General features: G+C 46.7%; 1 long non-coding RNA gene across 1 annotated transcript in view; it reads right to left on the reverse strand.

Annotated features, from left to right (window-relative positions):
* LOC308470365 overlaps positions 1-18,466 on the reverse strand; it is a 127,070-nt gene extending 108,604 nt beyond the window's left edge. Inside the window, exon 1 of the long non-coding RNA XR_013982393.1 lies at positions 17,702-18,466. This is a non-coding gene — a long non-coding RNA (uncharacterized lncRNA). The remainder of the gene's footprint in view (positions 1-17,701) is intronic.
* Positions 18,467-27,429: the final 8,963 nt, after the last annotated feature.

Below are 27,429 nucleotides of genomic sequence, written 5' to 3' on the forward strand. Positions count from 1 at the left end.
GATCTCTTTTGTTACACTTGATGGGTGTTTGGTGGAGGGCAAGGAGAACCATGGGGCAGGGTCCAGGATGCTCAGATTACAGCCACCAGACCTCCCCTTTCATGATGCAACCATGATGTATTAGTGATGTCGTGGGGGGGGGTGTAACATGGGAATTAAAAAGGTAAAGGTACCCCTGCCCGTACGGGCCAGTCGTGTCCGACTCTGGGGTTGCGCGCCCATCTCGCTTAAGAGGCCGGGGGCCAGCACTGTCCGAAGACACTTCCGGGTCACGTGGCCAGCATGACAAGCTGCATCTGACGAGCCAACGCAGCACACGGAAACGCCGTTTACCTTCCCGCTAGTAAGCGGTCCCTATTTATCTACTTGCACCTGGGGGTGCTTTCGAACTGCTAGGTTGGCAGGCGCTGGGACCGAACAATGGGAGCGCACCCCGCCGCGGGGATTCGAACCGCCGACCTGACAATTGGCAAGTCCTAGGCACTGAGGTTTAACCCACAGCGCCACCCGCGTCCCTAACATGGGGATTAGCAGCTAATAAAAGTTTGGGGGCTCTTTTGTTCGGGGCTTCCATCTTGTTCTACCTTGTGGCAGGTGGGAGTCCTGTCGCGTCAGTCTTCAATCAAGACCAAGCCTACTGGCTGCTGTTTTGCTCTGGTATTCCTGGCTGGTGTCCTTGTTTTTGGTCCAAGGGAGCCCTCAGATTTCTCCGTTAACATGACACAACGGAAGTGAGATTTGGAGTAGGGAGTTCCAGTCTCAAATTGCTGAGTTGCTCTGCTGCTACTTTGCATGCCAGCGTTCTCTCTCTCTCTCTCTCTCTCTCAAGGTGGCCCAAATTCAGCCTCCAGGATTTATTAAAAGATTGTAAAATGCAAAACGTCATTTGCAAACTTTTAAAAAATAATAATGGTTTGTTGCTGTTTTTTTAAGTGCTCATTCCTCCCAGCTCAGATTCATAGACCTGGGACATTACTGCTGCAAGACGGGGGGGGGGGGGGGAGAGACAGAGAGAGAAAGTCATTAAAAAAACAAGGCAGCTGACTTTTGCTTACAGCCATACGCTGCCTGGAAAATCAATAAGAATTAAGCTCGATGCATAAAAACATTATTAGAGTTTTATAGGGTTTCTTTATGGGCTGCCTTTTTAATTTACAATGCGAGATTGCCATGTCTATAAAAACAGGGAGAGAAGTTTAATAAAATACGTATTACGAGGAAAGGACTGCGTCAGAAGGAGGGGGGAGTTGTTACCATACCAGGGTCTTTGGCCCCTGAGAACAAAATGACGCAAGGTTAATTGAGGACAAAAGATGAGGGAGCAGACAGGGAAGGTGACAGTGGGTAGTAAAGAGGCAGTCAAAGTCAGTTCCGGATGTCCGGTGTCGGGAGATAGAGAAGTCAGGAAGGAACAGGTTGCTTGCAATGCATCCATCCAGGGACCAAGGAAGAAGAAATGGAAAGGACCAAAAGTCACAGGGATGCTGTAGCCCAGAGGGAACAAAAGAACAACCTCCAGAAGCGTGGGAATGTTCAGGGTGGCAGGAGAGGATATATTGTTTATTAATATCCTTCCTAACTTGCACTAGCAAGTTCCTTTACTTAGCAGAGTTACATTCCCCTTTTACATGCACAGCAGATAGCTGGTTGCAGGCTCGTGTGAGCCTCTCACTATTGTACAGTTCAATCTGTCTCAGACTGAATTGTATGCTCCTGGTAGGTTCCCTTGATCCCTCTCAATCCCTTGGGAGAAAATGACAAACCTAAACAGCATCTTAAAAAGCTGATACATCATCTTGCCGACAAAGGTCCGTATAGTCAAAGGTATGGTTTTCCCAGCAGTGATGTATGGAAGTAAGAGCTGGATCACCAAAGAATTGATGCTTTTGAATTCTGGTGCTGGAGGAGGCTCTTGAGAGTCCCATGGACTGCAAGAAGATCAAACCTATCCATTCTGAAGGATATCAGCCCTGAGTGCTCACTGGAAGGACAAATCCTGAAGCTGAGGCTCCAATACTTTGGCCACCTCATGAGAAGAGAAGACTCCCTGGAAAAGACCCTGATGTTGGGAAAGATGGGGGGCACAAGGAGAAGGGGACAACAAACGACGAGATGGTTGGCCAGTGTTCTCGAAGCTACTAGCATGAGTTTGACCAAACTGCAGGAGGCCTTTGTCAGCAAGGTGATGTCTCTGCTTCTTAAGATGCTGTCTAGGTTTGTCATTGCTTTTCTCCCAAGGAGCAGGCGTCTTTTAATTTCGTGACTGCAGTCACCATCTGCAGTGATCATGGAGCCCAAGAAAGTAAAGTCTCTCACTGCCTCCATTTCTTCCCCTTCTATTTGCCAGGAGGTGATGGGACCAGTGGCCATGATCTTCATTTTTTTGATGTTGAGCTTCAGACCATATTTTGCGCTCTCCTCTTTCACCCTCATTAAAAAGTTATTTAATTCCTCCTCACTTTCTGCCATCAAGGTTGTGTCATCTGCATATCTGAGGTTCTTGACATTTCTTCCGGCAGTCTTAATTCCGGCTAGGGATTCATCCAGCCCAGCCTTTCGCATGATGAATTCTACATATAAGTTAAATAAACAGGGAGACAATATACAGCCTTGTCGTATTCCGTTCCCAGTTTTGAACCAATTGGTTGTTCCATATCCAGTTCTAACTGTAGCTTCTTGTCCCACATAGAGATGCAAAATCACTTCCCTTCGTAATGGTCAAGAGACCACCTGCAGGAAGCCCATCACTTCGGATCTTTGCACCATCATCGCTCTGTGGTCCAGCCGCCTACTCAGCAATAAGAAAATAGCTGTGGGGCACCTCTGGAATGTGTGTGTCCCCCCCCCCTTGCTTTTTCATTGTCGCTTATAATTGCACCCCCCTGCAAAACGTTTCCTTGCCCTAGAGGGAAGAAGTTATTACTAGTGCGTGTTCCCTTGAGTCAAGCAACCAAGCACAAGGCTTTTAATAAATGTATACCAGAATAATGTGCTCCCTATTGTAAATAAATTCTGACAGCATAAGGGGGGGGGGGGACAATATGGGAAGAATTACACCACCACAACCCAAGAAACAAACTTCCCATGAAAAGTCTTTGGCCACCTGGGATTGCTCAAAAGCCCTAATCCTGCATCTCTTATCTCCAAGCCCATACAGCCATACATTACCCCCATTTAGGAGATGATGGGAGGGGGGAGGGGGTATCAAAATCCTGCAATTAATTGATTCCGCCAATTAACGCCTTATCCAAGCATTCGGATTCTGATTCCTCAGCTAATCAATTTGTTTGATAGCAGGCGCAGTACAGTTTCCAAATGAAAGGGCTTGCTGTTTCATTCCGGTTTGGGCTAATTAGCGAGTTTTTCTTCCCCCAGAAGAGAGAAAGGAGTCTCTCTCCATGTTTTTAATTGCCTTTTGACCTTCTTCGTCAGCTTTGCTGCCTTCAAAGGTTCCTCATCATCACAAGGCAAATTAAAATCCTGTTGACACTCAAGGGAGAAGGAGACCGAGAAAAACACACCACTTTGTTGGGCCCAGAGGAAACTTTTCTGCATAGCTGCAAATTGTTTGGAGGTCTCACTCGTGTGGTCTGCGCAGAACAAAATCCAGTTGGCATGTTTTGGGGAATGGCATCCCAGGTGACCTGCAAGTTATGCACAAGCTGCAAGCTGCAAACTCTGCCTATTAGGACTAGAGAGGCAGGGGTGTTGCAGAGAGAGGGAGACAGTGAAGGGCCATTAGAATATTGTTGTCTTGTTGTTGTTTAGTCGTTCAGTCGTGTCCTCCTCTTCGTGACCCCCAGGCACTCCTGTCTTCCACTGCCTCCCGCAGTTTGGTCAGACTCATGTTTGTGGCTTCGAGAACACTGTCCCACCATCTCGTCCTCTGTCGTCCCCTTCTCCTTGTGCCCTCCATCTTTCCCAACATCAGGGTCTTTTCCAGGGAGTCTTCTCTTCTCTTGTTGTCTATATGATCCCAAAAACTGTTTGAGGCATTTTCTCCTCTCTCATATGTTATGCCCAAATCCCTTCCTTAAAGGGGGAAGGGAGGTTTTTACACCAGGCTTTTTTTTAGATGTTACAGTGAAAATGGGCCTCCCTCTCTGGAATGTCTGGCTTATGCACGTAGCGATAATAAGCAAGGTTGCATTTCCTGGGTGGCGCCATCAGTAATGGCGGATTCCCTCTGATCCGGAGGGACCAGCTCCATGGAAAACGGGTCTTTCCCGCTACGGCGAAGCGGGGACCCTTTCAAAAATCACAGGCGGATGAAGCCTGTGACCATGGGACTCGGCGGGCACCTTTAGCGCCCCCCCAACCCGTAAAGGAATCCACTTACGGGCTCCAGAGCGAAGAGGGGGAAGTGGCGCGGTGCTGAGAGTCAACTGCTTCTTCCGTGGAGCGAAGCCGCACAGCCGTTGCCGGAGAGCGCTGCCTTTTTCCTGGGACAATTTGGCTTTTAAAACAATTACCCGTGAGTACTTAAATTTTGGACAATTGGACTTTAAATAATGACCAGTGAGTAGAAAGGAAAATTGGACTAAGAAATTTATCTCAATTTGGCACTGAAACGGGAAGGTCTAAACAGGAAGTCAGCCTTCCGTTTCTTGTAGATAGATTAAAGCAAAGACATGGCAAACTGGAGTTCAGAAAATCGCTTGTAACTTTCATCATTTAAAATTGTTGAACCCCCTTCGGAAGCAGGAGAAGAGGGGGGATTTTTTTCGGACTGTTTAAACCTGCAGAAGAGAGTGTAAAGCAAAGTAATTTTCCACCGTCTTGATCCTGGAGCGGGGTTTCAGGACTGACGTTCTTTGAAGCTCATTGACCAGAGACAAACATTTTTGACAGATAGTTAAAAGAAGAGAAACATAGTGATTCCATTGTTCCCCTTCGCATTTTAAAGGAACAAATATTGACAAAATATCTGAAAAAGGAAACTTTGTTGTTAGATCTGCTTTTAAAAGAAAAGAACAAATAGAAGTTCTTCCCCTAGAGGGAGCCTGTGAAACTGTTACCAATTTTGAATCGGGGAGCTTGCAGCTGCAACAGATTACGATCGTGGGAATAGACTTCTGACCTTGCAGAACAATGTATTCAGAAGCTCTGGTGCGTGCTTTCTGCAAAACAAGTGCCCTACTGGAACAGCTATATGAGAAGACGGATGTGATGACTGCTGCGATCAGAAATTTTGGACAGGTAGTGGGAAACTATATAGAGCCCACCCAGGAATCAAATCAGGAGTGTGCTCTGACAGAACAGATGAGGGAAGAGGATGTTGCTGAACCTCGGGCGCCAGAGATGGAGGGAGCTGTGGCCCAGCAGGAACATGAGTTCTTGGATCTGACAAATGAACTTGGAAAAAGCCAGATTTGGAAAGATAAAGTTTGGTTTGGTTTGGAAATGGGGGGTTGGATAGACCCCCTATGCAGGGATGTTTGGACTTTTCAAGTCTGGCAATGGGCCGTGAGATGTTTGGGGTTGTGGGGGCTCTTAATTCTGGAGGGACTTTGAAACATGTTTTTAAATACCAAATGGAGTTCAATGTGGACTATGGAAAAGGGGCTGCTTTATCGAGAAGGGTCAAAACACTGTTAAGTTGGAGTTCCCACGAGTGAAAGGAGCAGGAGACAAAGTAAAGTACAGGTATAAATATGAAGAAGAGCCGCGGAAGGGACATGGAAGAGACTTAAGGGCCTCGGACATAAGATTACCAGGTTAATGCGCTAGACGGATGTGATAGAAAGGACTGACAAAACCCAGGACCAGGAGGAAGAGACGCTGGATGAAGATTGGAAGGAAAAAAAAATAAAATTATTAGGATTGTTTTATAAAATTGATGAATGCTAGAAAAATGTTGGAACGAAATTATTTGGCTCTAGTAAAAATGTTTAAAGAATTATGTAAGAATATTATGGTTATGAGAAATTGGTATAAATAAGATCTAAGTTTCAAGTTTTAAGGTCTTTTATAGTAAGATAAGATTAAAATAGATTAAGGTAATGTAATGACAGAATATTATGAAAAATGGAAAGGATTTGCTGTGACAATTAACAACTAGGATACAAAAAAAGGGAGGAGTGAGGAGGTCAAAGAAAGAAGGTAACGACAGTTAAGGATTTGAGAATATTGGATTTGTTTTTAAAATGTTTGTGGCTTATTTTTGTCTTTTGATTGTGTTGTGTTATTTTTTGATTTTGATTCTTATCAATTTGTATTGTTGGATTGCGGTTTGTTTTTCTTTTGTTTTTTTCTTTTTCTTTTATTGTTTTTTTCTGTAATTCTAAAATTCTTAATAAATATTATTAAAAAAAAAAGAGATAATAAGCAAGGTTGAATGGGTATAATTGTAACCCCAGACAAGGGGAGGCAAGGGGAGGCTGAAAAGGAGGAGGCAAACTGAAAAGGAGGAGGGTAACACAAGTGTAAATCACATGTTATGCATGTGAACACGTGTCTATGCATTCTAAGGGGTGTAAAAAGTGGGCGCACCCTGACTGAGGGGTGCAGATTGCAAATTTATTGCTCTGTACCTTTGTCCTGCATATGCATTTCAAATAAATCCTGTTAAATCCTGCAAGGTTGGTTGCCACTTTGTGTGATTCTATATATATATATATATATATACATATATATATGTTAAAATAGTTCATCATTAATCCACATATATTACATATATAGAAGCATACAAACATACATTTCATACAATCCTTAAAAGTGTTCAAACATACTTACACTCAATCCCACAAATAATTCATTTTCCCATCACCATCCACCACCCCTCACCCCACCTTTGTGTTAGACTTCCAATCTACTCAATTGCAATTTCTTTCCACTTCTATTACTTTCTTTCACACACCTTTAGCCTTATTTCATACTTCTTTTTCTATTACACATTGTTATCCATCTTATTCAGTATTTCAGTGTTTGAAACGGAACTTGTTTATTCTAATAGGAGTTCTGATTTTTCGATATGGTTTTGCAAGTATCTTTTAAACACCTTCCAGTCCCTGTCTATCTTCTCTTTTGAGATCCTTCCAATTTCCCCCATTGTTTTGGATATATTGTAGTACTCCACTTTGTGTGATTCTGTGCTCCAGGGACTCAATAGCAGATATGGAAAATGTCCAACAACAGCACTTTTGCTGCCCGATGAGCATGGAGCAATTTCCCGATATCATACCCTCCAAGTGCCCCTATCTTCCGGGAAAAGTCCCAGAATTATGAAAGCTGTCCCAGCTTCTGCTTTGATCCAGGAATGTTCCCATTTCCCCTGCCAGTGCTACCGCTGCTGAGTTCAGAGAGGAGGAGGAGCCAGTCTTGAGTGATGGCAGTGGCTGCAACGGAGAATCCCGCTGCCTCTCCATGGCTGCTGCTTCCGGCCTCCTCCCTTGTGCAGCTCATATTAGCAGCCCCAGGCGACGCAACAGCAGGGTCCAGGGCTGCCCTCAGTGCTGGATTTACGTATAAGCTCAACAAGCTGTAGCTTAGGGCCCCACTCTCTTGGGCGCCCCAAAAAATTTTAAAGGGAAAAAAACCTGGATTTACATTTCCAAAATATAAGATAAAAGACAAGTAAAATAAAACCTACATCCAGCAACAGTGTTTTGTGTTGTGTAGGCTCCTATGATGTAAGTCATGGGCCCTGCCTGCTAGCCTGCTCCCTAAAATATCACTGGTTTGCTCCTTTGTATATATAGGATGGGATGCGGGTGGCGCTGTGGGTTAAACCACAGAGCCTAGGACTTGCCGATCAGAAGGTCGGCGGTTCGAATCCCCACGATCGGGTGAGCTCCCGTTGCTCGGTCCCTGCTCCTGCCAACCTGGCAGTTCGAAAGCACATCAAAATGCAAGTAGACAAATAGGTACCGCTCTGGCGGGAAGGTAAACAGCGTTTCCGTGCGCTGCTCTGGTTCGCCAGAAGCGGCTTAGTCATGCTGGCCACATGACCCGGAAGCTGTATGCTGGATCCCTCGGCCAATAAAGCGAGATGAGCCCAGCAACCCCGGAGTCGGTCATGACTGGACCTAATGGTCAGGGGTCCCTTTACCTTTACCTATATACAGGGTGCCTACATTCTGCATGGACTGTTATGTGCAAATGGCTTTAGATACCTATTAGGTCCATCAGTGACCATATAGCATATATCCAACACAAAAAACAGCGACAATTTGTTGTTGACAATGGACAGCAGGACATATAAAGGGCCCCCATTACCTTCGGTAGCTGAGGGCCTCATCAAACCTAAATCCAGCCCTGGAGGCACAGCATAGTCATCATAGCTAGGAGCCATCGTTAGCCCACGAATTTGTCCAATCCTCTCTTCAAACCATCCAGTTTGGTGGCCATCCCTGTCTCCTGCTCGAGGGAGTTCCACAGTTTAGCTCTGCGCTGAATGAAGAAACACTTTCTTTTATCTGTCCTGAACCTGGCAACGTTCAGCTTCTCTGGATGTCCACAAGTTGTCAGGAGTTCAGCCTACACTCGAGTAGGACCCTGGCAGAGACACATGCCCAACTGACATGTTCCCTCCCTCCTGGTCGATCGTTCGGGAGCTTCATAAGCTTTCTTCAGTCTGAACATCACAGGGACCGATGCCAACCGACACTGGTACACTTAGGGATCCGCAGAGTTTGTGCATCTTGCGGGACAGACCTCAGCAACTCAGCATTTTGGCTAATCTACTTTTTTTTTACATATCAACCCACACAGAGCACTGCAACATGGCTCCCTCTCTCTCTAGCATCAGACAGCAAAGAGAAAGGACAAAGGACAATAGTCCCACTTCACGGAACACAGGAACACAAACATCCTGTCTCCGTCACTTCCCACTCTGTGGAGTCAAAACATACACCGCCATGTGAAAGGCAACGATCCCATGACTGCAATCATGGAACAGGAATCCTAACAGCGCACAAGTCCTAGTGTCACATAATCAGAGAATCGTAGAATTGTAGAGTTGGAAGGGACCCCAAGAATCATCTAATTAGCCCCCCTTCAATGAACACATGACCCAAATATGCATAGCAATGTAAAACAGAAATAAATAAAAGTAGCCTAAAATAATAAACAGCAGCATCATAAAAGCTCTAGTTATGTCACAAACTCCCAAGAAGAAGGTTGTGAACTATCTGGGGCCAGTTCTTGGAAAGTTTTACTTTTCTGCAGCACAGAACTTGGTTACATTGGAATAAGAGATGGAATGCTTGATTTAAAAAGAGGGGAACTTTCTCCCCAAACAACAATCATTTTTACCCCACCACCACCACAAAAAATGCATAAAATTGGGAGTCATGGATTTGTGATTATTTTTCCGCAAGCTGAAAGAACGCTGCAGCCTCCATTCAGTACAGCTTTCGCATGATCAAGAATTGGAGCGCAGTGCCCTTCCTAGAAGCCTTGGATCCAAAGCTTCTGTCAATTTAAATATTTATTTATTAATACCTCCCCTCGCCTCCCCTGCCTCAAATTCAGCACACGGGGGATTAATTATTCCAATTTAGTTTTGAGTGTGATTTCCCAACTATTTTTAATTAATGATTTGCCTGCCAGGAAGCTTGTACAAACTGGTGCAGGGGGCAAAGGGTGAGAATCGTGTTTCAATTCGAGGCCCCAGTCGGATTGCAACAGAGGGACGCAGAGATGCCACTCGGTCGACATTCCTGGGCTGTCGTCCTAATTAACAAGCTCTGGTTCCGACAGATTTCCCCTTCCCTCCAGAATTAAGGAGCACCGGCAGAGACCAGCTGGTTTTTTTTATAAGCTACATTCCCTTATGGACATCCTTCCAGAGATCATGTTCCCAGGATTGGCAAAGACTGGGGATGGGTGAAGCATCTTATGTTTCTACATCACTTGGGAAGACAGGCAAACTAATACCAGTGGACTGGAAGAAGCAAAGATCACGTGTGGTGAAGCAATGATTCTTCAACATCAACTTCGTTGGACTGGTTGTGTTGTGCGGATGCCTGATGATCGTCTTCCAAAGCAACTACTCTATTCTGAACTTAAAAATGGAAAGCGTAATGCTGGTGGTCAACAAAAGAGGTTTGAAGACTCTCTCAAGGCAAATCTTTAAAAATGTAGTATAAACACCAACAACTGGGAAACACTGGCCTGCGAGCACTCCAGTTGGAGAACAGCCTTTACCAAAGGTGTCATGGGCTTTGACGACACTCGAACTCAGGACGCAAGGGAGAAATGTGCTAAGAGGAAGGCACGCCTGGCACATCCACACCGTGATCAACTCTCGCATGGAAACAAATGTCCCCACTGTAGAAGGACGTGTGGATCCAGAATTGGCCTCCACAATCACTTACGGACTTATTGTTAAAACCGTATTTATGGAAGGCAATCTTACTTGGCTACAAGGGATCGCCAAAGAAGAAGAAGAAGAAGTTTCTACACAGGTGACATTTCAGTGGCGTAAAAATCAGAGGGTTCTGTACCTGGGGACACAGTAAAATGACTTGAAGGGGCTACATAAGGACACTTATTTATTTTGCTACATTTCTTTCCTGCCTCTTCTCCTGGCATTCAAGGCGACAGACATAGTTTTCCTCCAGTGAACTTCATTGCTGAATGAGGGTTTGAATCCTGGTCTCTCCCAGGTCCTAGTCTGACACTCTAACCACTGCACCACACTGCCTCTTGCATATGAACACCATGGGAAGCTCTCAAGCGCTGAACGTTCCTTTGTAGTCCCTCCGAGACCCTCCAAGGGATTTCTCTGGTTTTCTTTCAGGGCTGCTGTTGCGGATGTTCCCAAATCAGAGGGCAAAATCCAGACTCTCCCCCCTTTGCTTTGGGCCGCAGGGAGAATCCCAGCTTCACTCCTTGTTATGCATCCTGAATTTTGCCCTAAAGCAAGACGGGCTCCCCAGGGCCGCCTCCATCCCCCCCCCCCGCTTCCCCTCTGCATCGTCAGCAGCCTTCACCCTCAGAAGAAGAAAAAAAAGCTCTCCTAGGTAGGCACAGAACTCTCTTCATTATTAAAAAAAGAGCATGCTAAATACAGCATGAAATATTTATGCTGTACGACTTGTATGATAAGAATATTAGATCGCTAGAGATTGCTCTAATTGAAATTGCCTTCAAGTGATGCAAGAGCTCGCTTTTGCCTACCCTCGTTAAAAACTTAAAACAAATAAGAGATGGGGAAGTTGCAGACCGGAATATTCTTTCCATCATCATCTTTTGGCTGTATGTGGGTTTTTTGATGTCTGCAACATGAGGTCTGCAACATGGATCCAATATATCTTTGGCACAGACCGGATTTTGTGGTGGGTTCATTTTTTAAAAATCCCATGTACTATATAGTCATGTATGGAAGTGTAGTATAGTATAGTATAGTAGTGGTGTATGGAAGTGAGAGCCAGACCATAAAGAAGGCTGATCGCCAAAGAATTGATGCTTTTGAATTCTGGTGCTGGAGGAGACTCTTGAGAGTGCCATGGACTGCAAGAAGATCAAACCTCTCCATTCTGGAGGAAATCAGCCCTGAGTGCTCACTGGAAGGACAGATCCTGAAGCTGAGGCTCCAAGACTTTGGCCACCTCATGAGAAGAGAAGACTCCCTGGAAAAGACCCTGATGTTGGGAAAGATGGAGGGCCCAAGGAGAAGGGGACGACAGAGGACGAGATGGTGGGACAATGTTCTGGAAGCTACCAGCATGAGTTTGACCAAACTGCGGGAGGCAGTGGAAGACAGGAGTGCCTGGCGTGCTCTGGTCCAGGGGGTCACGAAGAGTCGGACACAACTAAACGACAACAACATATAGTCATATAGTCCCATCCTACCCTTCCTCTGCTGAGCTTTGGGCAGCGTGCGTGGATGTTGGTTCTAGAATCTCCGCTAAAGAATCCTTGACAGAGGGGAGTCATCTCTGCTCCCAGTGGCAGTGAGTTCCATAGCTTAACTATGCACTGTGTGAAGAATACTTTCTTTTATAACTTTCATTGGATGTCCACAAGTTCCAGTGTTAAGACAGAGTGGGGAGGAAACTTCTCTCTATCCACTTTTCCCATGCCATGCACGATTCTATAACCTATCATGTTGCCTCTTGCTTGCCTTTTCTCTAAATAAAGGAGTCCCAGATGTTGTAGCTTTTCCTCATAGTGGAGTGGCTCCATCTTCCTGGTCACTGTCCATTCCTTCCCTAATGATCCCAATGGATTCAAGTTACAAGAAAGGAGATTCCCTCGAGCTTTTTAAGGTTGGATGGGCATTTGTCATGTATGCTTTCTGTTGAGATTCCTACATTGCAGGGGGTTGGACTGTGTTATGTACTGACTTGAATAGGATCCAAAATGCAGCAGTCTGATTGGTCCTAGAACAATAGGATTCAAAATGCAGCAGTCTGATTGGTCCTAGAACAATAGCATTCAGAATGCAGCAGTCTGATTGGTCCTAGAACAATGCAGCAATATGATTGGTCTGCAGGAGCCACCCAATCCAGCTCCAGATGGAAGTGAATCCACAACCTGATTGGCCTACAGGAGAATTCCGGAATTAGCCAATCACGTGCAGCCCATTGTGTAAATAATGTATATAAAGCAGATACTTTGGGGGAACTTTCATTCCTCCTCACCACTATGAGCTGAATAAAGAGCATGAAATCCACTCTCGACTCCGAGTATATTTCAGACAGGACACCCTAAGGAAAAGCGGGACATTCCAGGATCAAATCAGAAACTGGGATGCTTCTATAAATTCAGGACTGTCCCTGGAAATTAGGGACACGTGGAGGGTCTGCAAAAAGGCTCTCAGTCTGGTTCCCTGTAACTTGGCTTCTCGCAGTGAGGGAACCTCCAGAAGGCCCTCGGAGCTGGACCTCAGTGTCCAGGCAGGAGAATGGGAGTGGAGACGCTCCTTCAGGTATACTGGGCTGAGACCATTTAGGGCTTTAATGGTCAGCACAACAACAACAATTTTTTATTTATACCACGCCCATCTGGCTGGGTTTCAGAGGAATTTCGTAGGAATGCTGCAAACCCACAATTTTATGAGGAGAGTGTAGGCAGCAAATTATTTAATACTTCTTAAGTGCCCCAATCAATAATGTAGGGGCTGCGCACAAATGTAATGGCAGTCCCTGCCCAGGATTTTAGCGTCTGAAGAAAGAGAAGCAGAAGCGAATGGGAAGAGGGGCGAGAGAAAGGTCACTGGCTTCCCAACAGGATGCTGAAAGTCAGGTGACTTGCAAAGAGCGATAGGGGATGGATTCCATTCAGATTAAGGTGGTGATCCTTAATTCACACTTTCCAAGAGAATGTGAGAATCAAGACACAGCCATCCTTCAAAATTCGTGTTTTTCCAATTTTTTTCACATGGGGGGGGGGAGAAGGAATATGCATGTTAGGCAAAATTACATGCAAGTACAGTGGAACCTCGATTGTTGAACATAATCCATTGTGGGACACGGGTGGCACTGTGGGTTAAACCACAGAGCCTAGGACTTGCCGATCAGAAGGTCGGCGGTTCGAATCCCTGCGACGGGGTGAGCTCTCGTTGCCTGGTCGCTGCTCCTGCCAACCTAGCAGTTCGAAAGCACGTCAAAGTGCAAGTAGATAAATAGGTACCACTCCGGTGGGAAGGTAAACGGCGTTTCCGTGCGCTGCTCTGGTTCGCCAGAAGCAGCTTAGTCCTGCTGGCCACATGACCCGGAAGCCGTACGCCGGCTCCCTCGGCCAATAAAGCAAGATGAGCGCCACAACCTCAGAGTTGGTCACGACTGGACCTAATGGTCAGGGGTCCCTTTACCTTTACAGTGGAACCTTGGTTGTTGAACATAATCCATTCCAGAAGACCATCCAACTTCCGAAATGTTCAACAACCAAGGCACAATTGCCGGTTGGCAAAACCCATTGGAAAAATGGAGAAACACGCTTCGGAAGCCATTCAACTTCCGAGGCACGTTTGAAAATGGAAGCATTCACTTCCGGGTTGTCAGCATTCGAAATCAAGATCCCACTGTATTTTGTTGCTGCTGCTGTAACTGTTGCGTGGTGTGCACTGCCTGTTGTTCATAGGAAAGTGTGTTTTGTAGATATTCAAGGAAATCAACAAATACAAACACATATTAGAAATTCACACTGAGGTGCTGATGGTTTTCATAGAACTTGAAAAACTTAAAAGAACTTTCAATGAACTTAAAAAAAAAAAGAGTGCCATGTGGAGAATATAACTTCAGACCAGAAAAATGAGAAATTGAGAGAAACTGAAATTGACAGAGTCATCCATCCATCCTCACTTTAAAACTGAGGGAAAAGTCACTTAGCCATTGGTCACACGGTTCCAGATTTTAAGTGGTTATGCAAATATCTTCAAAAACCTCAAGTTTCCTATGTGCTGCTCCAATGTACTTGTGGAACTCCTGTCTGCTTGTGTTTCCCAATTCAGTGGAAGAGTTTGCTCTGCACACATCTCCTCTTTAGTCCCTGGTTGAAAGCCGCCTCTTTGAAATCACCAGGGAAGCCCATGGAGATGGGAGGCCATTACCCTATGTGAGAACAGGATGATGAATTAGCATAGAATCGTAGAACTGTGGAGTTGAAGGGGACCCCAAAGGTCTTCTAGTCTAACCCTTGCAATGCAGGAATCACAGCTAAATAATCCCAGACAGATGGCCATCCAACCTCTGCTTAAAAACTTCCAAGGAAGGAGAGTCCACCACCTCCCAAGGTTGACCATTCCTCTGTCAAAAGCTCTTAGAAAGTTCTTCCTAATGTTTAGGAGGAACCTACTTTCTTGTAATTTGCATCCATAGGTTCGGATCCTATCCTCTGGAGCAGCAGAAAACTGGACACAGGACTCCAGGTTAAGGTTACCAGATTTTTTTCAATGAATCTGGGGACACTTTAAATAAAAAAATACATACATAAATACTACATGTTCAGGACGTTGATGCTGCAAGCGATGGCGGTGGCAGAGGGGCTGTGGCCGCCTTGACCTCAACCACCATGTTTCCCCTTCCTCTGAGGCTTCTATCTCCTTTCTCCATGAGCCTGGGCAGCCCCTGAGTTGTTGGTTCTTGGGGGGGGGGGAGAGCTGCTGCGCGGTGGGTCAGGCATGGAAGTTGGAGAAAGAGGGCCGAGAGCAGCGGTGGTGGCGAGGCTCGGGCAGCGCAATGCCTCCCTTCCCATCGGAGCAGCCCCAATCCCATTCCTACTTGCGTGCAAGCAGGAGGGGGCAGGGATCCCTCAGCTGGGAAGGGAGGCTTCCTGTTGCCTAACTGAGAGATCCCTGCCCCCTCCTGCTTGCACGCAAGCTCTGATAGGCAGCGTGAAGCCTCCCTTCACAGCTGAGAGATCCCCGCCATGCTCCTGTTTGCACGCAAGTAGGAGTTGGGAGGCTGCTCCAATAGGCAGCATGAAGCCTCCCTTCACAGCTGAGTTGCGGGGGTCAGGGAAGGTGGAGGCAGCCCGGAAGCTGCATCTTTGAGCCCCTGCACCACCATCAGATGGGGACTTCCCAGCAGCTCCTGAAGCCAGCCAGAGCCAACTGCTCCGGGCTGCTGAGACTGCCGCTGCTGCATTTCCCGGGGATGTTAGATGAAATCCGGGGACATTCCGGGGCTGGAATTTGTCCGCGGACTTATTTGCAAACCCAGGGACTGTCCCCGGGAAACGGGGACATCTGGTAACCCTACTCCAGGTGAGTAAAGCAGAAGAGAGCAGGACTATCCCTTCCCTTGGTCTGGAGGCTTGATGCAGCCTAGAATTGCATTAGAAGTTTTTGCTGCTGTATCACATGGTTGGCTCACGCTAAGCTTGTGGTCTACAAAGCCCCTAATTGGATGAGGACCCTTTGGCTTGATCCAGAAGAAGAGTTTGGATTTGATATCCCGCTTTATCACTCCCCTTCAGGAGTCTCCAAGCGGCTCACATTCTCCTTTCTCTTCCTCCCCCACAACAAACACTCTGCGAGGTGAGTGGGGCTGAGAGACTTCAGAGAAGTGTGACTGGCCCAAGGTCACCCAGCAGCTGCATGTGGAGGAGCGGAGACGCGAACCCGGTTCCCCAGATTACGAGACTATCGCTCTTAACCACTACACCACACTGGCTCTCTCTGGTTTTTCTTATCTGTGTCCTGGAGCACCTGATCCTGCTAGGAAGGCTAAGAAGAGGGGTGTTCCTCTATTGCCTTCCTAAATGTACAAATTCATTTCAATCTGTGGATGGACTTTGTATGGATTTTCAATCAGGATGCAACAGTTAACTCAAAATTTACGGCCTGCTTCGTAAAACGGCTAAATCAAAGGATTCATAGCTCATTTTATCGGCACAAAGACTGTGCATCAAAAAGAGGAGGGGGGGGATACAGAAAAACAATATTAGTGCGGCGTAGCATTCATCTCCACTCTGTGTTTAAATATTTAGGTATTGTTTGCTCCGAGGCTTGCTGTAGGATATTGAATCATCTCTTCCACATTAACTTTTATGTAGCAAATATTCCCGAAACACAAAAAGGCGCCTTTCATCTGCCAAAATGAAAAGAGAGAGAGGATATCAATAACTAAGCTGCTTTTCATAAGACATATTAAATCAAGACATACGCTGATAGCATTAATGATTGTGCAGGTTTCCCATTAGAGAAGAATTATAGTAAATATGGCTCTTTGAACAGATGTAAGAATGTGTTTGTCTAGGGCAAAAAGAGAGAGAGAGAGAAAGATCCGGTTCTATTATTTCAGATCTTTAGTCCTCTTTTATGCTAACCACCTTGGTGGTTTGCAGTAAATAACAGAGCACTGGCTCAAGTGTCTGTTGGGTCTGTTGGTAGGAAATCTGGCTTCCAATCCTCAAGCAGCCAGGGACTTTTACTGGCTGGATTTGGGCATGGCGAGGGGTTGGACTAGATGACCCTAGGTCCTGGAGTGGCCTAGCCAGTCTCCAGACCTTAATCCCATTGAAAATCTGTGGAGGAAGCTGAAGGTTCGAGTAGCTACACATCAGCCTCAAAATCTTACTGACTTGGAGAAGATCTGCAAAGAGGAGTGGGACAAGATTGTCAATATCTTCAGCTCACAGGCAGAGGTACCTGGCCTCCCCCGAGGCAATTGAGCGAGATACTGGATGACCTCTCCGCTGCTTCTCCCGGCAGGCTAGGTCATAAACCGGCGATTTCCCTCATTAGATGTGAGGAAAACACACCCTCTGCTTCTCTCTGCTTCTCTCTCCCTCCCTGCATTCTCCCAGGGAGGAGAAATGAGACAGACAGGAGTCCTATTTACATGTTTTATTCCTGTCACTCAACAGTACATAGAAATGTGACTGTTCCCTTCAGACTCCATCAGAAGAGTCTCACACTCCTCCCCTGTACTTCCAGCACAGGTCAGATGACACACTGAGCTAACATCCGGTGCTCAGTACAGAGAATAGGCTCCACCTTTTCTCCAACAGTACATCTGCACTGTTTTGCATTCCAGCCATCTGGAGCTGGCTTTTGTTTTGGTGCTTTTTCCCAACATCCTCCCCCAAAAGCATCAATTGGCAAAACATGATCCAGAGAAGAGAACAAACAGTTGTTATACATATAACAGTCCCCTGTTGTTTCAGTTCCACCCTTGGAACTCCCCACCACTGGTTTCACCAGTGTACCTCTCTGGTTGTCTGGCTTCCAAGGAATGAGTGCCTCTGCATTACCTTGGCTAGCTACCCTCTGTTGTGTCTTTGTCTCTGACTTAGACACTGCTTCAACCTGCTTTGAGTTGTTAACAATAGCAACACATGCAACAGCTAAGTTAGCAAACTCTTTTGAGTACCTCTTTGGTGGTACACCCTTTGCAACTCTCTCAGACCTGCGTATGAGGTTCTGATCCTCTGTGCTCACTGGTTCAACCTTTGGACTCTGTTGAGAACCAGTAGCAATCAGTGGTTCTTCCTTCACCTGTGAAGGTCTATCCATTGTGTGAGATTTCCTCTCAATGACTGTTACAACTGAACTCTCTGAGCTATCACTGTCATCATCATCAGTACCACTGTAATCTGTGACATCAGAAAAATCATTATCATCATCTGAATTGTCACCTGTGGGAAATGTCTGTACTATCCGCTCTTGCTTTGGAGCACTCTCTAGGAACTTTGTGAGAATCACCTGACCAGATTCAGACAAAATTACTCTGTAGAGACCCTTTTCATAACCCACAAAAATGCCTCTGGCATTCTTTACTCCACCTGGAGCTTCTGTTCTCACATGAGACCCGAAAACCTTAAAATAGGCAACAGAAGGTTTTCTATTGAACAGCTTCTCAAAAGGAGAACATCCCAACTCTGTTGAGACCTTTCTCAACCACACATGAAGATAGGACGCTAGCGATTCGGCCCAATATTCATGTGGCAAATGTGAACTCAGCAATTGCGCATTCATCCCCTTTTGCAATTCTTTGTTCACTCTAACACAGACCCCCCTGTTCCACGCTTCTTGCGAAACTGCAACTTTGTGGTCTATCCCTTTTCCATCCAGGAACTTTTGAAACTTCTGTAACAGAAAAACTTGCTTGTGATCTGTGAAAAGACAATCAATGTTAGCATCATGCATATTTTTAACCTTGTCACAAAACTCCTGAAACTTTTCTAAAGTTTCTTGCGGTTTCTCCATCATATAAACCCAAGAATAATTAGTGAAACAATCCACACACAAAAGGTAATATTTTGCATTGCCCCTAGATGGTTCTAGAGGACCAATCACATCAGCATACACCCGCTGAAATGCTCTGTCGACCTTCTTGGTCTTGGTCACCTTCCTGGTGCTCACACTAGTCACACCTGCAAGAGAGATTTCGTTAGAAACAGAAGAATTACATTTCATGTAATCACTTTGATCAAAAGTCAACAAATACAGTCCATCTTTCTCTTTGGCAGTAAGAAACAGTTCTCCATCTTTGTAGATCTTGCAGCTTTTAGCATCATAGGACAGTTTCAGTCCTTTCTTTGCAATCTGCGACACGCTCAGCAGATTAAATCTCAGTTCTGGAACCAGGTAAACATCACTTATAGTCAAGTTCAGACTCTCAAGATACACAGTTCCAATTCCGGTCGCTTCCAACTCTTGACCGTTGGCCTGTTTCACAGCGAAGCTTTGCTTCTTCAACGTCGTAAGCAGTTGTCTGTGCGGGCACATATGAACCGTTGAGCCCGTGTCAATTATGAACGAGTTCCCAACATCTGGCGTGGTTCCTTTCGCCATCATAGCCTTTGCAGGTTTCACCTGGCACTTGGTACGGCTTTTGCCTGACGCCTCAGGCTTCGTAGAGCTGCTCTTTGCTCCTCTTGACTGGCGCGGCTTCTTACAGTTTCGCTGTAGATGCCCAGTCTGTCCACAATTGTAGCATCGGACAGCACTCAATGCTACTCCATGCTTCCCAGTAGCATCATCAGTGGTGAGATTTGAACTCCGTTCCTCCCTCCCCCTGTCAGCAACACCCATTGCACCTTGTTCAGGAACACCAACAGTTCCAACAGCCACAGTTCCTGCACTCTCCCCTCTGGGGTCAAAGCTCTCCTCAGCTTTCGTTGAGCTCTTAGGAACTTGGCCAGCATCATCTTGGCTCACCCCTTCTGGGGTAGTTATCCATCTAGACCCTGATGAATAACTGTCTCTGGTCAGGGGAGATGAGTTAGGCAAGCCTCCCCCCTTCTTGGCATCCATTTTGAATCCAAGCCTCTCTCACACTGTCAAACAAACTGTAAAATCCAACAGTTGTTTTTTCCTTTCTCACGCAGCAAACTGCAAATTGTTTACGCTCTTTGCACCTGGCAGCTAAACTCAGGCTGCTATTGAAAGTCCCTTCCAAGAGCACGTAAACTTTGTAGCCAAAACACTCTCTGGTTTTGTTTCGCTTTTCTCAAGCTTCATAATCCAGCCTCTCTGCTAGTAACTTTCCAGGACCGTTACTTAGCAACAATGCATTCCAATAGGACTTCTTATCTTAACCACAAGAATTTGTGGAATGCAGGCCTCTTCTCCCGGAGCTTTTGTTTTCTTTGAAACGCAGCTCCGTGAACCAGGGAATCAATCCAACTGCGTTCACACTTTTAGCCCGAAATGCAGCATACCTTGAACTTTGTTGCTCTGGAAAACACCTCTTCTTTCCACCAGCTGTCTGTTGAGCCTCTGGCTTCTTTCAGACGCTTCTCCTCCTCCTTTGGAGCAGAGGAGGACAATCCACCAGCCTCTCATGCAGATGTCCGATGAATCGAAACCATCCGAAGGCTGCCATATGTCAATATCTTCAGCTCACAGGCAGAGGTACCTGGCCTCCCCCGAGGCAATTGAGCGAGATACTGGATGACCTCTCCGCTGCTTCTCCCGGCAGGCTAGGTCATAAACCGGCGATTTCCCTCATTAGATGTGAGGAAAACACACCCTCTGCTTCTCTCTGCTTCTCTCTCCCTCCCTGCATTCTCCCAGGGAGGAGAAATGAGACAGACAGGAGTCCTATTTACATGTTTTATTCCTGTCACTCAACAGTACATAGAAATGTGACTGTTCCCTTCAGACTCCATCAGAAGAGTCTCACACTCCTCCCCTGTACTTCCAGCACAGGTCAGATGACACACTGAGCTAACATCCGGTGCTCAGTACAGAGAATAGGCTCCACCTTTTCTCCAACAGTACATCTGCACTGTTTTGCATTCCAGCCATCTGGAGCTGGCTTTTGTTTTGGTGCTTTTTCCCAACCTCCTGAGATGTGTGCAAACCTGGTGGCCACCTACAAGAAACGTCTGACCTCTGTAATTGCCAACAAGGGTTTTGCCACCAAGTACTAAGTCATCTTTTGCAAAGGGATCAAATTTAACTCATTATAATGCACATCAATCTCTGACTTTTGTCTTCTGGGTTTCTGGGGGGTTTTCCTGTTGTTATTCTGTCTCTCACAGCTACAATAAACCTACCATTAAAATTATGGACTGGTCATTTCTTCGTCAGAGGGCAAATGGGCAAATTTAGCAGGGGATCAAATACTTTCCCCCCTCACTGTATGAGAAGGAAATGAGAGAGAGAGAGAGAGAGAGAGAGAGAGAGAGAGAGAGAGAGAGAGAGAGTCCATGAGAAGCCAAATCAGAATGATGGCAATGTTTCCTTCTATCATTCTGAACAGGCAAGCCTTTGCGCTCTGTTTTGGAAGGCAACCAACATACCTCTAATCGCTCAAAGCTGTAGATGTTCTTGAAAAGTTGGGTGTTTTGTAGAGAGGGTCTATGAATCTGAGCTCTAGATTCTAGGAAGAACTATGGAGATCAGCTCAGAGTCTCTCTTCTAAATGCCACCTCCAAGTTCTCTGGGGCAGAGGGATGCTTGGCAGGGTGCCCAGTTGTGCGTGGCAACCCACCAGTGGTCCCTGAAATAAAACAGCATCTTTGTGCATCACACGCTCTCCCCTACCATAGCTGTGGATATACCGTATTTTTCGCTCTATAAGACGCACTTTTTCCCCTCCAAAAATGAAGGGGAAATGTGTGTGCGTCCTATGGAGCAAATGCAGGCTTTCACTGAAGCCTGGAGAGCGAGGGGGGTCGGTGCGCACCGATCCCTCTCGCTCTCCAGGCTTCAGGAAGCTATCCCCTAGCCATGGGAGACCCAGCTCTCCCAGGGCTAGCGGAGACCTTGCCGGCACCGAGAAGCTTGGGGCGCGCTGAGCTCTGCACGCCCCAAGCTTCGGGATTAGCGCAGCGCTCCGCTAGCCCTGGGAGAGTCGCGGGGCTCTCCCACGGCTAGCGGAGACCTTGCCGGCACCCAGAAGCTTGGGGCGCGCTGAGCTCTGCACGCCCCAAGCTTCGGGATTAGCGCAGTGGTCCGCTAGCCCTGGGAGAGCCGCGCGGCTCTCCCATGGCTAGTTGAGACCTTGCCGGCACCCAGAAACTTGAGGCGCGCTGAGCTCCGCACGCCCCAAGCTTCGGGCTTAGCACAGCGCACCTGGGTGGGAAATATTTTTTCCCCCCTTTATTTCCCCCCCAAAAAACTAGGTGCGTCCTATGGGCCGGTGCGTCCTATGGTGCGAAAAATACGGTAACTGTGCCAGACTGTGAATATAAAGGGATACATACCGTATTTTTCACTCCATAAGGCGCACCGGACCATAGGGCGCACCTAGTTTTTAGAGGGGGAAATCAAGGGGAAAAAATCTTATTTCCCCCCCAGCCCCAAAGAGCAGCATACAGGCCACGCACAACCTCTCCCTGTCAGAGGGGTTGCGCACGGCTATGGCACAAGCCAAGACAACGAGCGGGATCCTGAATGGGATAACTGTGCCCCAGAAGGACCAGGTGCGCAGCCTGAGAGTCATTTTGGACTCACAGCTGTCCATGGAGCCACAGGTCAATTCTGTGTCCAGGTCGGCTGTCTACCAGCTCCATCTTGTACACAGGATGAGACCCTCTCTGCCCGCAGACTGTCTCGCCAGAGTGGTGCATGCTCTGGTTATCTCCCGCTTGGACTACTGCCATGCGCTCTACGTGGGGCTACCTTTGAAGGTGACCCGGAAACTACAACTAATCCAGAATGCGGCAGCTAGACTGGTGACTGGAAGCGGCCGCCGGGACCACATAACACTGGTCCTGAGAGATCTGCATTAGCTCCCAGTACGTTTCCGAGCACAATTCAAAGTGTTGGTGCTGACCTTGAAAGCCCTAAATGGCCTCAGTCCAGTATACCTGAAGGAGCGTCTCCACCCCCATCATTCAGCCCGGACAGTGAGGTCCAGCACCGAGGGCCTTCTGACAGTTCCCTCATTGCGAGAAGTGAGGTTACAGGGAACCAGGCAGAGGGCCTTCTCAGTGGTGGCACCCACCCTGTGGAACGCCCTCCCACCAGATGTGAAGGAAATAAGCAGCTATCTTATCTTTAAAAGACATCTGAAGGGAAGCCCTGTTTAGGGAAGTTTTTAATATTTAATGCTGTATTGTTTTTAACACTCGATTGGGAGCCACCCAGAATGGCTGGGGAGACTCAGCCAGATGGGCAGGGTTTAAATAATGAATTATTATTATTATTATTCCTCAAACAACCTTGTTTGGTCAAGCCATGCCTTCCAGAGACTCCTCCAAGGAAAGGACAGCCTTCTGTCCCTGGATTTTGGAAATGTTGTTAGCCGTGGGTTTCAAAGTCAGTTCCACTCAGTTTCTATATGTATAAAAAAAATGTCATTTTAAGACTTAAAATAGGACATCATTAATTGGCTGAAAAGCAGCATTAATCTGGCAAGTCTAATTCTGTAAATTTAAGGCCTCTATTTCCTCATGGATCATATCTCGCGCAAACCCCAGTCTTCCTTTCTGAAGTTATCTCCTTCCTTCCAACGCCAGAGCCACGAGAAGCATCTTTATTAAACATTTTCATCTCACTTTTGCAAATTGACATCACGGCGTCGTTTCCAACGTTGAAAATAATGAAACAGAAATAACTCCAAGGACAAAATCCATCCGGCAAACATGGTTTGCCAATCAGAGCGTGGCCCAAATAGGAAGATTACTAAATGTAGATCAAAGAGGCAATTCTAGAGGAGAATTTGGTCCTTTTACAACGGCCGCACATAATCTTTAATGGCATGTGCATGGATGGGGGGGGGGGGAACCACACGTAATGTGATTTATTTTCCGGCAGGCAAACCTCCTGTCCATAGCTGCCAGCCCTAGAGCAAGGGGACTGTATTATACCGTGGGCTGAAGAAGGAGGTGTATTGATACCCAGCAGAAAGTATTGATTCAATCTTGCTTAGAAGGCTTGAAGACAAATCTGTTCCAGGATGAAAGGCAAAAGGATGCTTCTCTGTTGGGCATAAACGAAAATATTTCTCAAATCGTTTGAGAATTGTTTATCGCAAAGCGATACATGTCACGGGGGGGGGGAGGGGAGGAAATGGAATTAATACCCTGCAAACTTTTTTGTGGAGAGAATTTTAATGACGTTGGAGTCAACTCATTAGATATTCCAGGGCAGCTTATAGCAAGAAGGCTCCCGTTTCCTACGGAGGAAGTTCCAAGTTCCCTTTCAGCTTTTGATTTTGATTTATGGCCCATCCTATTCTTAGCGGGTTCAAGGTGAGCAGCGATCATGCTCAGTTCAGAACTTTCCAAAGACGTAGCGTAGTGGGGGGTGGGAAGCAAAAATTAAAAATAATGATGCAAAGATTGGATCGGTCTGTACAAGCATCTTGGTTGCTTGGTGACTGCAGGATCAAGTTGTGATTTACAAGGATCAAAAGACCATTGCACTTCAAACAGCAGAGACAGAACCTCTGCTGTGCATCCAAGAGAAATGCTTTTCGTTTCTCTACATGCAGTTGTAGATCGCCGAGTGCTGAGCAAACTAAAACATCTGTCATGGATGCTTTCATTTTGATTCCTGCATTGCAGGGGGTTGGATTAGAAATCAGGCATCCCCAAACTCGGCCCTCCAGCTGTTTTGGGACTACAAATCCCATCATCCCTGACCACTGGTCCTGTAAGCTAGGGATGATGGGAGTTGTAATCCCAAAACAGCTGGAAGGCCAAGTTTGGGGGTGCCTGGACTAGATGATCCTTAGGGTCCCTTCCGACAATCCCAGGATTCTTTGAAGAGGTGGCTTGATGGAAGTTTATGAAATTATGTGCGGCATGGAGAAAGCGGAGAACGTTTTCCTCCCTCTCTTGTAACACTGGAACACATGGATATCTTCTTCTTCTTCTTCTTCTTCTTCTTCTTCTTCTTCTTCTTCTTATTTTCACATAACAAATTATTCCAACAAATCATCTTTATTGTATTCCCCCCCCCCATTTTTCCTCTCCCATCTCCCCCACATACCCCCCCTCCCTCCTCCCTACGACTTTCCTCAGTTCCTTTCTGGGGTTTTTTAACACATATGTTCTCTGAATGTTATAAAAAATGTAAAAATCCCTAAATTATCCCTCTATTACATTAACAAGTAAATTTCTGTATGTTTATTCAAAACCTGCCAATGAGTCCAATTCATTTTGTTGTTTCTTTAAATACTTTGTAAAAGGTTCCCATTCTTCTTTGAAGTCACAGTTGTCCTAATCACGTAGTTTGTGCGTCAATTTTGCCAGTTCCGCGTAATCCATCAGTTTCTCTTCCCACTGTTCTTTAGTCGGGGTTTCTTCATTCTTCCATCCTTGTGCTATTAAGACTCTTGCCGCCGTTGTCGCGTACATAAATATGTTATTCATTTCCCTTGGCAGGTCTTATCCTACAATCCCTAACAAAAATGCTTCTGGCTTTTTTACAAATGTTAATTTAATTTTTCAACTCATTATATATCATTTCCCCCAAAAAATTAATTTCTCTGCAATCCCACCACATATGGTAAAAAGTCCCTTATTTTTCCTTGGAACGCATGAATATCTAATGAAGCTAAATTTTGGAAGACAGAAGAAAGCTTTTTTTCACGGACGTCCAAATGGAACTCCCTCCCACGGGAGGCTGTGACGTCCTCCAAACTGGATGGCTTTAATAATAATAATAGTTTACTATTTATACCCCGCCCATCTGGCTGGGTTTCCCCAGCCATTCTGGGCAGCTTCCAATAAAACACTAAAATACAATTACCTATTAAACATTAAAAGCTTCCCTAAACAGGGCTGCCTTCAGATGTCTTCTAAATGTCAGGTAGTTGTTTCTCTCTTTGACATCTGGTGGGAGGGTGTTCCACAGGGCGGGCGCCACTACCGAGAAGGCCCTCTGCCTGGTTCCCTGTAACTTGGCTTCTCGCAGTGAGGGAACCGCCAGAAGGCCCTCAGTGCTGGATCTCAGTGTCCGGGCAGAACGATGGAGGTGGAGACACTCCTTCGGGTATACTGGACCTGAAGAGGAATAGACAAATTCAAGGAGTAGAGGGCTTTCAGTGGCTACTAGCCATGTTGGCTATGCTCTGCCTCCACAGAGACAGTGATGCTCCTGAATCCAGTTGCTGGAAACTGCAAGAGGGGAGGATATTATTGTGCTGAGCTTCTGCACGCTGGTTTCTCACAGGCACCTGGCTGGCCATGGTGAGAACAAGGTGTTGGGTGGGCTACCGACCTGATCCAGCAGGACCTTTCCTATGAAATAGGTAGTTTCATATTTCATAGTTTCATAGTGATGTATGGAAGTGAGAGCTGGACCATAAAGAAGGCTGATCGCCAAAGAACTGATGCTTTTAAATTCTGGTGCTGGAGGAGACTCTTGAAAGTCCCATGAACTGCAAGAAGATCAAACCTATCTATTCTGAAGGAAATCAGCCCGGAGCGTGATGGCCTGGGATTTGGACTCAGATGCTGAACCTGAGGGATCCCAGCCTGCACAGGATTCCCTGCCTCCAGAACCGGCTGAGCCAGGGCTGGGGCTTGAGCCTGAAGGGTCCTCACCTGTGCTGGATCCTCAGGTGCCGGCACCAGCTGAGTCTGCTGAGGTGATGGAGGACCCATTGCCTGCAGGTGCTCCACTCTCAGCCCCGTCAGAGGAAGCTGAAGTTGCCTCTGGGTCCGGTAACCCTCCAGCCTCTCCTGAGCTGCAGAGGCTCAGGGCAGAGAGGTGGAGGGAACTAAGTTCCTGCAGGAGGAGTGCTCGCCTCCAGGCCAGGAGAGGCGAGTCACCAGAGGATCGGGGCCGCCCTATGCCTTGGGGGAGATAAAAGCCAGCCAGCCCCAGTCCCAAGTTGCGGGAGCAATATTGTTGGTTGCTAGTTCCTGTCTGAACCCTGTCCTGCTTTTCTGCTAGAGCTCTTGACCCGCCCTGGCTCCCTGCTTGCATGCCTGTTCCTGACTTCACCCGACTCCCTGCCCTGCACCTAGCTTCAGCTACTACGGACTGCCTCCATGTTGCACCTTTGACTATGGACCAGACTTGGACCTCGCCTCTCGGGTAACCCACGGGACCAGCACACCACCATAAAGCTGGACCATAAAGAAGGCTGATCGCAGAAGAATTGATGCTTTTGAATTCTGGTGCTGGAGGAGACTCTTGAGAGTCCCATGGACTGCAAGAAGATCAAACCTATCCATCCTTAAGGAAATCAGCCCTGAGTGCTCACTGGAAGGACAGATCCTGAAGCTGAAGCTCCAATACTTGGGCCACCTCATGAGAAGAGAAGACTCCCTGGGAAAGACCCTGATGTTGGGAAAGATGGGGGGCACAAGGAGAAGGGGACGACGGAGGACGAGATGGTTGGACAGTGTTCTCGAAGCTACAAACATGAGTTTGACCAAACTGCGGGAGGCAGTGGAAGACAGGAGTGCCTGGCGTGCTCTGGTCCATGAGGTCACAAAGAGTTGGACACGACTAAACAACAACAACAAGTTTCATATTAAAATGCTGTAGGGGCCACTCTCCAGCCTCCCCCCCCATCCCTGTCCCAGGGACCCTTGGGGTGGCAATTCCAAGTCCTTAGTAATGTCACGGTTTCCGCAGCGTGTGAGATGTCGGAGGTTGTGCTGTTGATACGAATTTAAGCA

Source organism: Podarcis pityusensis (genome assembly GCF_964106645.2).
Source record: "Podarcis pityusensis genome assembly, chromosome: 1".
Lineage (NCBI taxonomy): Eukaryota > Metazoa > Chordata > Lepidosauria > Squamata > Lacertidae > Podarcis > Podarcis pityusensis.